Raw genomic sequence first — 17702 nt, forward strand, 5'->3', positions numbered from 1 at the left:
TGGGGGCGACTTCCGTCTCCCAGTGAGACTGGATGTTACTTCTCCCGCGGGAGTCCGCCGAGCTGGTTCCCTTGGGAGGGGTCCGGGGACGTCGCTTGCAGGACTCGGCTTTTCTGGAGCGTAATTGTCCCTCGCGTGATTCAGAGCGTTTTCCTGGCCCCTGCGTGGCGGATGCTGCACCCAGGGGGCCCATAGGGTCAGTGTGCGACCCAGCGGACGGTGGTGGGCCCTGGTCCCGAGTCCGCGTTTCCCAGGAAGCGGCGGCCGGGCAGCGGAGGAGCCGTCCGCGGGGGCGTCGCCGGAGGATGCGGCCGGTGCTGCCGCTCGGCCACGACGCCCGGCCCCTCCCTGTGCGCGGACGGCGCCCGGGACGCACGGGGGCTGCCCCGTCAGACTGTCGTGAAGTCCCTGACACGGGCAAGGGGCGCCTTTCAACTTGTGACAGAAGCGGGCGCGGCTCCGGCGGGGGATGGGGCCGTGCGGCGGCAGCACCGGCCCCGCGTGTTCCAGGAGGGCGGCTCCTCCGCGGCCTCGGGCCTCGGGACTCGGGCGGCGAGCGCGGCGTCGGACCCGCCTCCCTGCGGCGGAGCCGCTCTGGACGCGCTGGCAAGCCCCGGGGGCCGTCCGCCCCTCGGAGCCCCCGGCCCCCCACTCTCCAGTTGCACCTCCCCTGCGTCCCGGATTTAAGGAGCGTCTGCCTTCGCCCCCCTCCCCCGCGGCTGTGCGCCCCTGCGCCCCTCTGCTCCGCTGCTGATCTCCATCCTAGACACGAGATGGCGCCCGCGCTGTCCTCTAGGTTTCCTCGTGGCCGCTGGGCGCCGGGGACCTGCAAGCTGGCCCTTGTTGTACCTTTCAGAGAGCAGGCTGTGTGTTTTTAGTACAACGCTCCGTGAGTTCTGTGTGCGTAATTGACTTTCCAGGTCTAAGCAGAAATGAGCTACCATGAAGCTGATGTGCCCAGGGTTTCAGTGCGGTCCTCCATCCTCGGAGAGCGAGCCGCGAAATGGTACTGAAGCCCGTCCAGGGTCTGAATTCGCTCGGCCCCTCCTACAAGCTTTGTTGCTGGATGCTCGGGAGCCTCAGCCGAGTTTGGGGCCGTCCCTTCTGTTCTTCAGGTGTCTACTGTTGTGAGTGGATCGTCTCTCCACGTGTCTTTTATACGCGTCTGTTAGAGCGCACACTAGCTGCAGTGCCAGAACCTTCCAAATCTCAGTCGCTTAACAGAGAAAAGTTTATTTCTTGCTCACTGCGGGGTGTGATGTGTTTGCGAGGCGAGTCTGGGCGGCTGCCCCAGAAGATGACTTGGGCCCTGGGCTAGGCCGACTTCTGACACGGTCAGCTCCTTGCCCCCCCCCCCCCCCCACTTCCAGCTGTGAGAGGAAGATTGAGTGGGACATTTGGGGGTAGGGGAGGCAGCATATGCTACTTCCTCCCATATTCCAGTGGCCGGAACCTGGCCACATGGCCTAAAGTGACTGCAAGGGAGCTAGGGAAACGCAGTATGGTGTGAGGAGGACTCGTGAGCAGCCTGCAGCTCCTGCCACGATAGACACCGGGGCCAATAGAGTATATGTTGTATCTTTTTAAATTGAGGTCACATGGTTCATAAGATATAAATTTCCGGCGTACATCGTATTTCAACTTCTGTGTAGACTACATCATGTTCACCGCCAAGTCTAGGTGCCATCCAACTCTGTACACACGCGCCCCTTTCCGCCTTCCCCTCTGGTGACCACCAATCTGTTCTCCAGATCTGTGTGTGTGTGTTTTATTTTTAAAGATTGGACCTGAGCTAACATCTGTTGCCAATCTTTTTCTTCTTCTTCTTCTTCTCCCCAAACTCCCCGGTACATAGTTGTCTTTTCTAGCTGCAGGTCCTTGCAGTTGTGCTATGTGGGACGCCACCTCAGCATGGCTGGATGAGCCGTGCTAGGTCCGCGCCCGGGATCCAAACTGGCGGAGCTCTGGGCCGCTGAAGCAGAGTGTGCGAAGTCAACCACTTGGCCACAGGCCGGCCCCATATGTGTTTGTTTATCTTTCACATATGAGTGGAATCCTACGGTAAATGTCTTTCTCCATCTCACTTATTTCACTTGGCATATTATCCTCGAGGTCTATCCACGTTGTCACAAATGGCAAGATCTCATTTTTTTCTAACTGGGTTTATTGTTTGTTTATCTCACATCTTCTTTATCCATTCATCTGTTGATGGACACAGGTTGCTTCCAAGTCTTGGCTATTGTGAACAATGCTGCAATGAACATAGGGTGCATGTATCTTTTTGAATTAGTGTTTCAGTGTTCTTTGGATAAATCCCCAGCAGTCAAATAGCTAGATCAGGTATTTTTGATCTTTTGAGGACTCTCCATAGTGTTTTCCACAGTGGCAGGAGCAGTGTGCTGGGGACCCCATTTCTCCACATCCTCACCGACACTTACTATTTCTTGTCTTTTTAATAATAACCATTCTGACGGGTGTGTGGTGGCATCTCACTGTGGTGTGATTTGCATTTCCCTATAATTAGTGCTGTTGAACATCTTTTCATGTCATGTTGGCCAGCTGTATGTCTCCTTTGGAAAAATGTGTGTTTATATCCTCTGCGCATTTTTCGCTGAGGTGGGTTTTTTTGTTGTTAAGTTGTATGGGTTTTTTTAATATATTTTGGATATTAACCTCTTATCAGATATATGATTTGCAAATATCAACTCTCAACTGGTGTGTTATGTTTTCATTTTCTCGCTGATTTCTTTTGCCTTGCAGGAGCTTTTTAGTTTGATGTAATTTGTTTATTTTTTCTTTTGTTTCCCATGCCTGCAGAGACATATTAAAAATGATGCTGCTAAGACCAACACCAAAGAGCATGCTGCCTGTGTTTTCTTCTAGGAGTTTTATGGTTTCATGTCTTACGTTCAAGTCTTTAATCCATTTTGAGTTAATTTTTGTGTATGGTATAAGAAAATGGCCTACTTTCAGTCGTTTGCATGTGGCTGTCCAGTTTTCCCAAGACTGTTTATTGAAGAGACTTTCCTTTGTATGTTCCTGGCTCCTTTGTCAAAAATTCGCTGTCCATAGATGTGTGGGTTTAGTTCTGGGCTCTCAGTTCTGTTCCATGGATATGTGTGTATGTTTTTCTGCCAGTACATGCTGTTTTGATTACTATAGCTTTGTGATATATTTTGAAATCAAGGAGTGTGATATTTCCAGCTTTGTTCTTTTTTCTCAGGATTGCTCTATTTGTGGTCTTTTGTTGTTCCATATAAATTTTAGGATCCTTTCTTCTATTTCCATGAAAAATGTCGTTGGAATTCTGACTGGAATTGCATTGATGCTGTCGATTGCTTTAGGTAGTATGGACATTTTAACTATGTGAATTGTTCCAATCCGTGAGCATGGAATATCTTTCCATTTCTTTGTGTCTTCTTCTGTTTCTCTCAACCATGTCTTATAGTTTTCAGCATACTTGGTCTTTCACTTCCTTGGTTAAATTTATTCCTAGGTGCTTTATTATTTTTGTTGCAATCGTAAGTGGGATTGTATTCTTGAGTTCTCTTTCGGCTAGTTTGTTGTTAGTGTATAGAAACACAACTGATTTTCGTGAATTGATTTTGTACCCTGCAACTTTGCTGTAGTTGTTGATTATTTCTAGTAGTTTTCTGGTGGATTTGTTAGGGTTTTCTATGTATAAAGCTGTGTCATCTGCAAATAGTGACGGTTTTACTTCTTTGGTTCCAATGTGGATCCCTTTGATTTCTTTTTCTTGCCTAATTGCTCTGGCTAGGACTTCCAGTACTGTGTCAAATGGGAGTGACACGAATGAGCACCCGTGTCTTGTTGCTGTTCTTAGGGGATGGCTTTCGGGTTTTCACCATTGAGTATGATGTTGGCTATGGGTTGTCATATATGACCTTTATTATATTGAGGTATTTTCCTTCTATACTAATTTTATTGAGAGTGTTTATCATAAATCCATGCTGAATCTTGTCAAGTGCTTCTCTGCGTCTATTGAAATGATATGTGATTTGAGGTCTTCATTTGTTAATGTGGTGTATCATGGTGATGGATTTGTGGTTGAAACATCCTTGCATCCCTGGAATAAATCCCAGTTGATCATGGTATATGATCCTTCGTTTTTTTTAATTGAGGTTATGAGAGTTTACAACCTTGTGAAATTTCAGCTGTACATTATTATTTGTCAGTCATGTTATAGGTGCGACACTTCAGCCTTTGGGCCCACACCCCCCCCCCCCGTCCCCTAGTAACCGCTTATCTGTTCTCTTTGTCCATGTGTTTACCTTCCACATATGAATGGAGTCATACAGAGTTTGTCTTTCTCTATCCTGTGAGGACTTCCCTCTGGGTGGGGAGAGTCAGGGTGGGGTGCTGAGCAGGGGCCGGGCCCTGAAGGCTGAGAGGGGAATGAAGGGGCGATGGCAGGGAGACTGGAGCGGGGAGGCTGTCACTGTGCATGGAGCATGCCAGGAAGGCTCCTCTGAGGAGGGGACATTGGAGCTGAGCCCTTGTCTGGACCATGTTTCTAGCTTCTGTAAACCTGGTGCTTTAACAACCATCCTGCATGCATACACAGGACACGCCTTGTCCTGAATCCCCTTGACTCAGCCTCCTGCCCCCCTTGTTGCCCCTCCCCCACTCCCATGAAGAGCCCTCCCTCTTGGGCCCACTTTTGAAACACAAACCAACCCAGGGGCCATCCACACGCCAACTACCTCCTCTATGGGACACGCATACTCAGGGCCATGGTCCCCCTGCCCTTATCCCCCAGGGCAGGGCCCAGACACTGGGATAGCCTCGTGCCCCTATATGCTAGAGTTCCTTTTCGCCATAAAATTGGAGGCTCCATAAGAGTAGAGGGCAAATCAGAAATTCCACGGACAAGACAGACCCCTGGGAGGTCCTGAACATCTCTCTCCCCAGACGGTGAGCTCAGGCCAAGGCTTGACCGAGTCCAGGCTCTGCCCTCCCGCTGCCACTAGAGTTTGGTTGGTTTTTCAAATCCAGCTTTTCATCTTGTGAGTGTAGCAGAGACTTTGTCAGTTCCAAACTCATCTTTCTAACAATAATCCAGTTACACCACGTGGGAGCTGGCGCGTTCCCTGAGTTATGTAATGAGAATCTGCAGATAGTAGCAGGGAAAGAGTTGGCCCAACCCATTTCAGAACAAGGGGCATCTTTGGGAGAGAGTGGGGGTGCACAGTTTGGGAGGACAGAACAAGAGAACTCCCTGAGAGACACCAGCTCCAGACCTGTTTACTCGGGGGCATCGACCTTCATGCATTAGATTTCCAGGGAAGCACCCCGAGAGGGGAGTGGATTGGAGCTGAGCTTGGCTGTCACCCCATGGAAAGGAGAGCTGGACATTGCAGACAGCTGTGGCCCTGGGAGCAGCCTGACCCAAGGGAGCCCCACAGAAAGTCCCCTCTAACACCGTCAACCTGGTCAGGACAAGGTCCAGCTGCTGTAACAAAGGCACCCACAGCAGAGTGGCGCACAGAGCTGGCCCCTCTCCCGTGCTCAGTCTGGATGCAGATGGTCCGGCACTGGTCTGGCCGGGCTGCTCCAGGAGGCTCCTCTCTCTGTCCTGTCGCCCTGTCATCCCAGAGTAGCTGCCCTTGTCAGTGTCGTCAGGATGGAGTTCCAGCCTCAGGCTCATGCTCCCGGCAGTGGGACAGAGGGAGAAGCAGAAAGAAGGGCCTGCTTCTCTCTTCTGGGAAATATCCAGAAGCCGCACAAGTCGTTTCTCTTCCCATCCTGAGGGAGAGGGGGGTTACATGCCCAGCCCACTGCCGAGGAGGCTGGGAACTCTGTGTCCTGGGTGGCCACGTGCCCAGCTAGGAGTCAGGCGTTTGGTAGCTCTGAGAAGTGGATGATGCCATTGGGAGCCTTCTGGACCTCTCTGCCACACCCCTGTTAATGTTTCCTCTCACCACCCCACTACTCCGTACCCTGAGTTCATGTTTTCTGAAAAATTATCCATCAGACAAGTTGCAAATTGGCTCCTAATTCAGGAACCAGCTGGAAATCCTGGGCCAGTGGGTGCTTTTCATGAGATTTGCTGGCAAATCCCTGGTGGGGCTCCCTACCGACTCAGGACTCTCCTGCCAGAGCCCACTGTGCAAGGGCAGCCAGAAGCGTCTTGTCCAGTGGAAGCCAATCACGTCGCTCCCTGCTCCTGATCCCCTGCTCCTTAGAACCAGACCCAAAGCCCTTGCTGTGGAACTGAGCTTGGACTAGCATGGGAGCTCAGAGGCAGCCACTGGCGAGCCAGCCGAGGCTCAAGCTCACAGAAGAGAAAAAGTCTCGTTTGCAGGGCGTTCTATTATCAGAGCTGACTGCTTCCCAGGCCATGAGCTGGGGGGATGTTTAAGTTTGGAGACACAGAGCAAAATGCACCAGTGGAAGTGGTCCCAGAAACAAGGGGTGCTTGTCTGACCCCCCCACTCCCCAGCCTTACTCCCCACCTCTCTCTTGGATGTGCCTAACACTCCAGCTTCCTTCTGTCTGGAATGCCTCCTCTCCATTCCTTGCGGTCAGAGCCATGTGCACCAGGGCCCTGTTAGACGCTGCCTCCTTCAGGATGCTGTCCTGATAGTGCCAGCAGCAGGTGAGCATGTGCTGTGCTGTGAATGTCCTTTTGTACCTGTGAGCAGGTGACTGTGCTATAGTTAGGTCCCTATCTTGTCTTCCAAGCTGGACCGTGCTCTTCCAGCAGGATCTGTGTCTGATTCACCTCAGGGAGCCCAATGGAGTTTGGCCAAGTGCCCAGCATATGGGCTTCCCAGAGAGTAAACCTCATGGGCAGAGTATCCATGGGAAACTGAAGAATGCAATGTGAGTAAAGTGCAAGGAGTGGGTGGGAGGGAAAAGGTCTGCAGGGGGACAGGTCACAGAGGGTCCCAAAAGCCCAGTAAGGCGGTGGGACTTGCCCTGAAGGGAATGAGAGCCATGGGCAGATTTCAAGGAGAGCAACACTGGAGGCCCACACACTGGGCTGTTTATCATAAAGAAAACTAAAACGGGGGACCTGAAAGGGGAGTGGCAAGACTCCCAGCCCATCCCCGGCCCTCTTCTTGCTTCCCTGGCCCTGCACTTAGTCAGGGAAGGAAAACCTCTGCCCGCTCAGATGCTGGGACCATCCCGGGGCCGTCTCGGGAGCATGCGGGAAGACTCCGCACAGGGCAGCCACCTCGCGAGCAGCAGCCGGCGGCCTCCTGGACGTCCTCAGGCTCCTGAGGAGCCCATGCGGAAGCTCCCTCACAGAGGAACCCTCCCTCTGGACCCCCAGGATGTCTGGCTCCCTGTGAGCTCCCCTGGAACCTGGAGCTGGCCGAATGGCCCACCCCTCGATCAGGGCTCTTAGAGTGACTGCTCCATGCCACTGTCATAAAAAGGAGCAGTCATCACAGTGGACAGGCCCAACGCCTGCGCTACAGTCAGAAACCTCAGCTGCACGTGGACGTGACTGAGGCCGTTTTGGGGGCCCACACCCTGCCACTCCTCTGACCCCCCAGCAGGCTGGCCCACGGGGCTTGGCTACCCTATCTGGACCTCTTGGTTGTAGTCATAAAGGCCACAGGATCGGAAGTTTCCCTTGGTCCTTCTGAAAACGTTAGGTAGTGTTAGCGCGCGGTGGCTGCCTGTCTGCCCTGCACTGTGGCTCCCAGCCTTTTCCCCGTAGCGTTCGTCACGACAGTAATTCTAAGTCGTTTCCTCATTTAGTTGTTTTGATTACCTCCACGTGCTACATCACTGCACGTTTCTCAAGCTGGAGCACGCACAGCCACAGTTCTCCGTAAGGAGGGCGCAAAACAGTGCATCTCTGACACATCTTTCTGCAGCATCAAGTTTATTACAAGACGTGGAAAACCAAGGACTCATCGAGACCCATCCGTCTTCCCACCAACGTGGAAGAAGAGCCAGAGAGGACGGGGAGGGAAGTTGTGCTCCGGGAAAAGCAGTCCAGGCTCTGAGGTTTCACCCTGGTGGGGCCGAGGGGCAGGCCTGCAGTGAGGGTAGCCTCTCCTCGTGTCCCCCAGGCACCTCCAGGCCGTCCTCTAGGGTCACCGAGTGTTTGGACGCAATGCTTCAGAAGGCCACGGATGTGCCAGGTCCCCTTCTGAGTTGAATCCCTACAGAGAGCACGGCTGCAGTCGGCACAGCTCCGCCGGCCGCTGGACCAAGGCCTCAGGCCCGCACGTCCGTGCACACACGCGTGTCCTTGCACTGCTCCCACTCACAGCAGAAGGCGTCCACCTCGCACCGAATGCCCACCCCGCGGGGCCGGCTCCGCAGCACAGCATCTCACTCTCTGTGTAGAATGCAGGGGTGCGGCTCGACGTCCCTCCATCAGTGGTTGGAACCTGCAGGGACCTCACCTGGGCCGCACCCTGTTCAGCTTGCCGTGCCAGATCTTGTTCGGCAGGCAACAGCACAGGCCTCGCAGCACCTTGAGGAGCCTCCGAGCGGCGCCCCCCCGGCCCTGGCTGCGGCCAGAGGGAGAGGCTGGGGCCCCCCCACTGGGCTGCCCAGCCTGCTGGGAGTCTCCTCGGCAGCTGCCCTCCCGGGCCCCACCGCTGGTGCTGGCGCTGGGGGTGGAGGGGACGAGGCTGGGGACCTGCAGCGGGGTTGTGCTGGGGGTGGCGGTGCCCGACTGCAGGCGGGGTAGGGCTCCGGCAGGCTCTGCGGCCTTCAGCCCTGGCTCCTGCTTCTCAGGCCGCTGACAGCCTGCCTCGCGGAGCCAGGTGGGCAGAACAGGCTCACTGCCACCGCGTCTTCTGGGGCGCGCCGAGGCCCTCAGCTGCGCCGCCCAGGGTGGCAAAGAGCTGCAGCTGCTGGCCTCGGCGCAGGGGAGGGACCTCCCGGTGCTGGCGTGGCCATCCCCCTGGGGCTTGTGGGCCTTCAGGATCAGGAAGACGGCCATTGCACGGTTATACCTCCTTTTTCTGAGGGACTCCTGGATGTCACTCCACTGAAATCCCATTGTTATCATTGTCTCTGTCACCCAGGAGTCCCTCGTGTCACAAGGCAGCGGCCGATGTGGCCTCAGCTTCGGCAGGCCCCAGTTGACCCACGGGTCCCCCATCACCTCTTGTAAGGTCTTCCTCTTCCCGGGGTCGAGGGTCAGCATGCCTCTCAGCAGCTGCGCGCACTCGGGCGAGAGCAGCAGGGGCGGCGAGTAGGCCCCGCTGAGCACAATCCGCCGGATGGCGCTGAAGTCCTCCCCCTGGAAAGGCAGGGACCCGGTGAGCGTGACGTGCAGCAGCACGCCCAGGCTCCAGACGTCGGCTAGGGGGCCGTCGTAGGGCTCCAGCCGCATGACCTCGGGGGCCGCGTAGTAGATGGTGCCGCAGTACGTGCTCAGCGGCCGGCCGGACTCCAGGCTGCAGAGGCCGAAGTCGGCCAGCTTCGCGCTCCCCGCCGGGTCCAGGAGCACGTTCTCCAGCTTCAGGTCCCGGTGTACGACGCCCCGGCGGTGGCAGTACTGCAGAGCTGAGACGAGCTGCCGGAACCGGTCGCGTGCCTCCTCCTCTGTCAGGGGGCCGTGCTTCATCACGTGCTCGTGCATGTCGCCTCCGCTGACGAATTCCGTCACCAGGAACAGAGTGTCCTCCGTGTTGATGACCTCCAGCAGGCCCACGATGTGGGGGTGACGCAGTGTCTTCAAGCTGTGGACCTCACACAGAAGGTTCTTGGCAGTGGAGGCACTCTGCTCCTTCTTAGGGATGATCTTTATGGCCACCTCCGTCCCGGTGGGGATGTGCAGGGCCAGCTTCACCTTGCCGAAGGAGCCCTCGCCAAGGGTCCTCAGGACCCTGTAATCCTGAAGGCAGGTCTGCCTGCCAGCAGAGGTGTCCGCAAGGCCCGGAATCATGGTGACCTCCTATCTACGCTAACTTATAACTCTAACTAACGAGGCTAACTACGCTTAGTAACTACAGGAACAAACAAAACGATACTATGCTAATACTAACAATACTAACGAGGCCACCTATGCTTCCTAACTATACTAAGTAGTACCACTAACTATCCCAAAGATACTAACTACACCCACAATACTAACTCTACTAACTGTACTAACAATACTAAAAAAATTTAAAGAAAACGCGAAAAAGAACAAAAAAACAAAGGAAAAACAAAAAAATGAGAAAACAACAAAGACAAATTGAGAAAAGGAAAAAATTAAAAAGTGAGAAAAATAAAAGAAAAATGAGACAAAACCAAAAAGAAAAAATGAGAAGGGAGAACAAACAAAAATAAAAAACAAAATACAAATGAAAAAACAAAAAAGCAGTAAATAAAAAAATAAATAAACAAACTCGGGGGCAACAAAAACAGCGAAAACCAACTAACTGCGCACCAACTCCACAGGTCACCAGATAAGCTTCCCGGGCTGCACGTGCCCCAAAGGCCGAGCCTAATATGAGTTTTTGTAAATTCCATCACAGTGGCTCTTTATGAGGTCAGAGCAGGACATGCACCAGGCATGGCTGGGGTAGACTCCAGTGGTTTTCTTACTTTGTGGTCTCAAGACCCCTTTACTCTTAAAAAAAGGGACCCCAAAGAGCTTTTTATTTTTGTGGGATATTAGAGTGATATTTACTTTGTTAGAAATTAAAATCTGTAGGCTGCTTCAGTGGCCTTTTCATTTCTAATTTAAAAATCAAAACTTATTAAAGTTTTGGCTTCTAAAGACCTCAAAATATCTACACTTAAAATATTCAATTCCTTTTCCTTAAACTCTGATTCGTCTCAAAATGATCCTACAACTTAACTGATATTATAACACTATAGGAAAACGTTCTGTCCCGTAAGGCATGAGAAGGGACGTCATTAACGTTCACAAAGCTGAGCGGAAGAGAGCTTTTAGCATATTTGCCCCAGTAAGATCATGAGCTGATTTCTCCCCAGGAACCTTGGAGGCCAGAGGGCGTGGGTTGATGTGCTCCAAGTGCTGAAGGAAAAAATAATCCCACCAAGAATCCTACATCTGGCAACACTGTCCTTCAAACATGAGGGAGGAATTAAGACGCCCCCATAGAATCCACGGCTGGGAGAGTGCGCTACACCAGACCCGCCTCCAATGAAGGGAGCCCTGCAGGCTGAAACGAGAGGACGCTGGACAGCAGCTCAGGGCCTTACGAGGAAATTACATCTCTGGTCAAAGTAAGTAGGTGGACGATTATAAAAGCTGGCACTATCGTAACTTTGGTTCGTAGCTCCACTTTTTGTTTTCTCCATTAAGAGACTAAAGGATTAAAAAAACCAATTATTAATATATGGTTTTGGACATACAATGCCTAGAGATGTAATTTTGAGATGTTAATAACTGAAATGAGGTGGAGTCCGAGCTGTGTAGGAGCTACATTTCTGTGCGTTACTGAAGCGAAGGTGGTATAAATTGACATTAGAGTGTTATAACTTTAGGATGTTAAGTGTGATGCCATGGTAACCAGAGAGAAAAGGTATAGAATAGACACAAAAGAAAATGAAAAGGTAACTAAAATGTTTCCCTACCAAAAATCAACTAAATGTGAAAGGAGACAGTCATGCAGGAATGCCAAAAAAAGCTGTAAGGCATATAGAAAACAAACCACAAAATGACAGAGGTAAGTCCCTCCTTGTCAGGAATTCCTTTAAACGTAAAGGCATTAAACACTCCAGTCAAAGCACAGACTGGCAGAATGGACAGAAAAACATTATCCCACTATTTGCTGTCTACAAGACTCTCTTTAGAGCCTACAGTGGAAAAAGGTGAACATGAGAGACTGGAAAAAGATAGTCCACACTAATAGTAACCAAAAGAGACCTGGGCTTCCTATCCTAACAGGAGAGCAAATGGACTTTAAATCGAAAAAGGTTCTAAGAGACGAAGAAGTTGGAGCCGTCACTGCCCCACTCTCAATAACGGGGACGACACTAGGCAGAACGTCAGTGAGGAAACAGAGGGCTTGAACCATGCAGTAAACCAACTAGATCAACAGACAGACACGGGACACTGCCCAACGAAGAGGACGCATTCCGCTCAAGTGGACGTGGGACACTCTACAGGGTACACCGTATCTTAGGCCCCAGTTTAAATCTCAATAGATTTTAAGAGGTAGAGATCATACAAAGTATCTTTTCCAACCACAATGGGATGGAGTTAGAAAGTAGAGACAGAAGGAAAAGTGGAAAATTCACAAATTTGTGGAAAGTAAACAATCCGCTCTTAAAAAACCAATGTGTCCAAGAAGAAATCACAAGGGAAGTTATAGAATAGTTTAGAGATGAAGGAAAATGAAACACAACTTATCAAAACTTATGGGAAACAACAAAGCAGTGCTAAGGGGGAAATTTACAGCTATAAACACTTACATTAAAAAACAAGAAAGATCTCAAACAAACAACCTAACTTGATGCAACTTAAGGAACTAGAAAAAGAAGAACAAACCAAACCCAAAGCTAGCAGAAGGAAGGAAAGAAGAAAGCTTAGGGCAGAGACAAGTACAACAGAGAACAGAAAAACAACAGAGAAAAGCAACAAAACCAAAAGTCGGTTCTTTGAAAAGATGGACAAAATTGACAAACCATTAGCTAGACTGACTAAGAAAAAAAGAAAATTCAAATTATTAGACCCAGACATGAAAGTGGGGACATTACTACTGACTCTACAGAAATAACAAGAATTATTAGAGAGTGCTATGAACAACAGTACTCTAACATGATGACTTTGTAGATATGCATACATCTGTGAAACCGTCACCACAATCTACGCCATAAATATATCTGTCACCTCCAAAAGTTTCCTCTACCCTTTTTATTTACCATTTTGTGTGTGTGTGTGTGTGATAAGAATACTTAAGATTTACCCTCTGAGTAAAGTTCACAGCCAGGCACTATTGCCAGAGGCTGTACAGCAGGTCTCTGGGACTTACGCACCTTGAGTAACTGAGACTCTGTGCCCTTTGACTAATACCTCTCCATTTCCGCTTTGCTCAGCCCCCGGCAGCCGCCACCTACTCTCTTCTTCCCTGAGCTTGACTATTTTAGATTCCTCGTGTAAGTGGTATTCTCTAGTATTTGTCCTTCTCTGTCTGACTTATTTCCCCTAGCACGATGTCCTCCAGATTAACCCAAGTTATTGCAAATGGCAGGATTTCCTTCTTTCTCAGGATGGGTAATATTCCATTGTGTGTGTAAACCACATTTTCTTTATCCATCCATCAGCTGACACACATTTAGGTTGCTTCCATGCCTTGGTTCTTGTGAATGATGCTGCAGTGAATATGGGAGTGTAGACATCTCTCTGAGATCCTGATTTCATTCCATTGGGTGTATACCCAGAATGGGATTGCTGATCATTTGGTAGCTCTATTTTTAATTTTCTGTCTGGCCTTGTGCCAGGGTGATGCTGGTCTCACAAATGAGTTCAGAGGTGAATATGAGTATTCTTTCATAAGAATACAGCAGTTTTGTCGTTAAATGTGACTTGAAGCTGCTCTCTGAAATGGGAATCGTTACATCAAGGGGTCGAGTCCAGTCTGCCTCCCAGCCCCCCGGCCCGTCCTTCTGGAGGAAAGGAGCCCACTGTGGTGGGACTGACTGCCCTGGGCCCGGCCAGGAGCTTGCAGACATGTAGTCTCACAACTCTGGCCTACGACACTGACCGACAGGGCTGTGAGGAGCTGAGGCTCAGAGAGAGCGTGAATGCTGTCCCCAGGCCCCAGCATGAGGGAGTGACATGGCCCAACTTTGACCCGAGTCTGCGGACACGAAGTGTTCCTGGAAATCAAACTACAGGCGTCGGCCCTGCAGCCCGGCTCTGACACTCTTCTCATTCTCAGACCCGAACACGGCCTGTGGCCCTAGGAGGCGTTCCTAGCAGAGTGTGCATCTGAGAAAGGGGTGGCAGCAGGCAGGAGTGAGCCAAGACAGGGAGCGAGACACACACACCGGGTGCTGATGAAGCTGTCTGAGATTCGGATCCAGCCTCACCTGCAGCCACTCTGGCCCTGGAATGCTCAGTCCCATGAACCAATATTTTAATTCACTCCCCTCCCCTCCTTTTCTCGCTTAAGTCTGTTTAAATTGGCTTTTCTGTCACTTGCCACAGCATTCATGGAGCCAAACGTGTAGGCTTGTATGTGTGTTCCCTTTTCAGCCTCGGGTTCCAGGTGAGGATGCACAATCCACTTTCCCTTCATCCTCCTCCATCATGTTCCCTCTCCTTGAACCTTCAGTCTTCCCATCCCCAGGGATTCCTGTCCTTGATCCACCCATGTATGCCCTGCACCCTTGAGACCTGCTGTCTAATAGAGGAGCCTGGAGCTCAGGAGCCACTTGAAATGTGGCGAGTCAGAATGGAGACATGCTGTGGGGGTCGAATACATGCCAGATTTCCAAGGGCTAGTATAAAAATAATGTGAAAGGTCTCATAATAACTTTTGTATTGATTACGTGTTGCCATGATAATAGTTTTGGATCTACTGGATTAAATTAAATGTATTATTAATATTTTATCTTTTTCTTTTACTTTTTTCAAAGCAGCCATCCATGTTGTTGCAAATGGGATGATTTTATCCTTTTTTATGGCTGAGTAGTATTCTATTGTGTGTGTCTGTGTGTGTGTGTGTGTGTATACACACACACTATATCTTCTTTCTCCTGTCATCAGTCGATATGCACTTAGGTTGCTTCCACGTCTTGGCTATTGTGAATAATGCTGCAATGAACACAGGGGTGCATGGGAGTTTTGCAATTGCTGATTTCAAGTTTTTTGGATAGATACCCAGTAGTGGGATAGCTGGGTCATATGGTATTACTATTTTTAATTTTTTTTTTACTTATTTTTAATTAATATTATGATAGATTACAACCTTGTGAGACTTCAGTTGTACGTTTTTTTAGTCATGTTGTGGGTACACCACTTCCCCTTTTGTGCCCTCCCCCCACCCCCCCTTTTCCCTGGTAACCACCAATCAGATCTCCTTGTCAATATATTAACTTCCACCTATGAGTGGAGTCATATAGAGTTTGTCTTTCTCTGACTGGCTTATTTCGCTTAACATAATACCCTCGAGGTCCATCCACGTTGCTGCGAATGGGCCAATTTTGTCTTTTTTTATGGCTGAGTAGTATGCCATTGTATATGTACACCATATCTTCTTTATCCAATCATCACTTGATGGGCACTTAGGTTGCTTCCACATCTTGGCTATTGTAAATAATCCTGCAATGAACATAGGGGTGCATGGGACTTTTGGAATTGCTGATTTCAAGTTCTTTGGATAGATACCCGGTAATGGGATGGCTGGGTCATAGGGTATTTCAATTTTTAACTTTTTGAGAAATCTCCATACTGTTTTCCATAGTGGCTGTACCAGTTTGCATTCCCACCAACAGTGTATGAGGGTTCCTTTTTCTCCACAACCTCTCCAACATTTGTCACTCTTGGTTTTGGATGTTTCTGCCAATCTAACGGGTGTAAGGTGATATCTGAGTGTACTTTTGATTTGCATTTCCCTGATGATTAGCGATGGTGAACATCTTTTCATGTGTCTATTGGCCATATTTATATCTTCTTTTGAGAAATGTCTGTTCATGTCCTCTGCCCATTTTTGATCGGGTTGTTTGTTTTTTTGTTGTTAAGCTGTGTGAGTTCTTTGTATATTATGGAGATTAACCCTTTGTCGGATAAGTGGCTTGTAAATATTTTTTCCCAATTAGTGAGCTGTTTTTTTGTTTCAATCCTGTTTTGCCTTGCCTTGAAGAAGCTCTTTAGTCTGATGAAGTCCCATTTGTTTATTCTTTCTATTGTTTCCCTCAACTGAGGAGTTATAGTGTCCGAAAAGATTCTTTTGAAACTGATGTCAAAGAGTGTACTGCCTATATTCTCTTCTAGAAGACTTATTGTTTCAGGCCTAATCTTTAGGTCTCTGATCCATTTTGAGTTTATTTTGGTGTGTGGTGAGAAAGAATGGTCAATTTTCAATCTTTTGCATGTGGCTGTCCAGTTTTCCCAGCACCATTTGTTGAAGAGACTTTCTTTTCTCCCTTGTAGGCCCTCAGCTCCTTTGTCGAAGATTAGCTGTCCATAGATGCGTGGTTTTATCTCTGGGCTTTCAATTCTGTTCCATTGATCTGTGGACCTGTTTTTGTACCAGTACCATGCTGTTTTGATCACTGTAGCTTTGTAGTATGTTTTGAAATCGGGGATTGTGATTCCGCCGGCTTTGTTTTTCTTGCTCAGGATTGCTTTAGCAATTCGGGGTCCTTTCTTGCCCCATATGAATTTTAGGATTCTTTGTTCAATTTCTGTGAAGAATGTTCTTGGGATTCTGATTGGGATAGCATTGAATCTGTAGATTGCTTTAGGTAGTATGGACATTTTAACTATGTTTATTGTTCCAATCCAAGTGCATGGAATGTCTTTCCATCTCTTTATGTCGTCGTCAATTTCTTTCAAGAAAGTCTTGTAGTTTTCATTGTATAGATCCTTCACTTCCTTGGTTAAGTTTATCCCAAGGTATTTTATTCTTTTCGTTGTGATTGTGAATGGGATTGAGTTCTTGAGTTCTTTTTCTGTTAGTTCATTGTTAGTGCATAGAAATGCTACTGATTTATGTATGTTGATTTTATACCCTGCTACTTTGCTGTAGTTGTTGATTATTTCTAATAGTTTTTCTATGGATTCTTTGGGGTTTTCTATATATAAGATCATGTCGTCTGCAAACAGCGAGAGTTTTACCTCTTCATTACCTATTTGGATTCCTTTCATTTCTTTTTCCTGCCGAATTGCTCTGGCCAACACCTCCAGTACTATGTTGAATAGGAGTGGTGAAAGTGGGCACCCTTGTCTTGTTCCTGTCCTCAGAGGGATGGCTTTCAGTTTTTGCCCATTGAGTATGATGTTGGCTGTGGGTCTGTCATATATGGCCTTTATTATGTTGAGGTACTTTCCTTCTATACCCATTTTATTGAGGGTTTTTATCATAAATGGGTGTTGGATCTTGTCGAATGCTTTCTCTGCGTCTATTGAGATGATCATGTGGTTTTTGTTTTTCATTTTGTTGATGTAGTGTATCACGTTGATTGACTTGCGGATGTTGGACCATCCCTGTGTCCCTGGTATAAATCCCACTTGATCATGGTGTATAATCTTTTTGATGTATTGCTGTATTCGGTTTGCCAGAATTTTCTTGAGGATTTTTGCATCTATGTTCATCAGTGATATCGGCCTGTAGTTCTCCTTCTTTGTGTTGTCCTTGTCAGGTTTGGGGATCAGAGTGATGTTGGCTTCATAGAATGCGTTAGGGAGTGCTCCATCTTCCTCAATTTTCTGGAATAGTTTGAGAAGAATAGGTATTATGTCTTCTTTGAATGTTTGGTAGAATTCTCCAGAGAAGCCGTCTGGTCCTGGACTCTTATTTTTGGGGAGGTTTTTGATTACCGTTTTTATTTCCTTACTTGTGATTGGCCTGTTCAGATTCTCCATTTCTTCCTGATTCAGTTTGGGGAGGTTGTAGGAGTCTGGGAAGTTGTCCATTTCTTCCAGGTTGTTCAATTTGTTGGCATATAGTTTTTCATAGTATTCTCTTATGATCCCTTGTATTTCATTGGTATCTGTTGTGATTTCTCCTCTCTCATTCCTAATTTTATTTATTTGAGATTTCTCTCTTCTTTTCTTGGTGAGTCTGGCTAAAGGTTTG

The 17702-nt window shown here is 48.8% G+C and overlaps 1 protein-coding gene and 1 long non-coding RNA gene across 4 annotated transcripts in view; one reads left to right on the forward strand and one right to left on the reverse strand.

The window, feature by feature from the left end:
* Positions 1 to 17702, reverse strand: part of WNT7A (Wnt family member 7A) — a 101422-nt gene that overhangs the window by 38528 nt on the left and 45192 nt on the right. The gene's annotated exons all lie outside the window — the stretch shown is intronic.
* Positions 1 to 17702, forward strand: part of LOC138918011 (uncharacterized) — a 49205-nt gene that overhangs the window by 272 nt on the left and 31231 nt on the right. Inside the window, exon 2 of one of the 3 annotated variants that reach the window (XR_011426787.1) lies at positions 10924 to 11178. The exons of the other annotated variants lie outside the window; for them this stretch is intronic. This is a non-coding gene — a long non-coding RNA (uncharacterized lncRNA). The remainder of the gene's footprint in view (positions 1 to 10923; positions 11179 to 17702) is intronic. 3 annotated transcript variants of the gene reach the window in all.

Source organism: Equus caballus, chromosome 16, assembly GCF_041296265.1.
Source record: "Equus caballus isolate H_3958 breed thoroughbred chromosome 16, TB-T2T, whole genome shotgun sequence".
In the NCBI taxonomy this organism is placed as follows: Eukaryota; Metazoa; Chordata; class Mammalia; order Perissodactyla; family Equidae; genus Equus; species Equus caballus.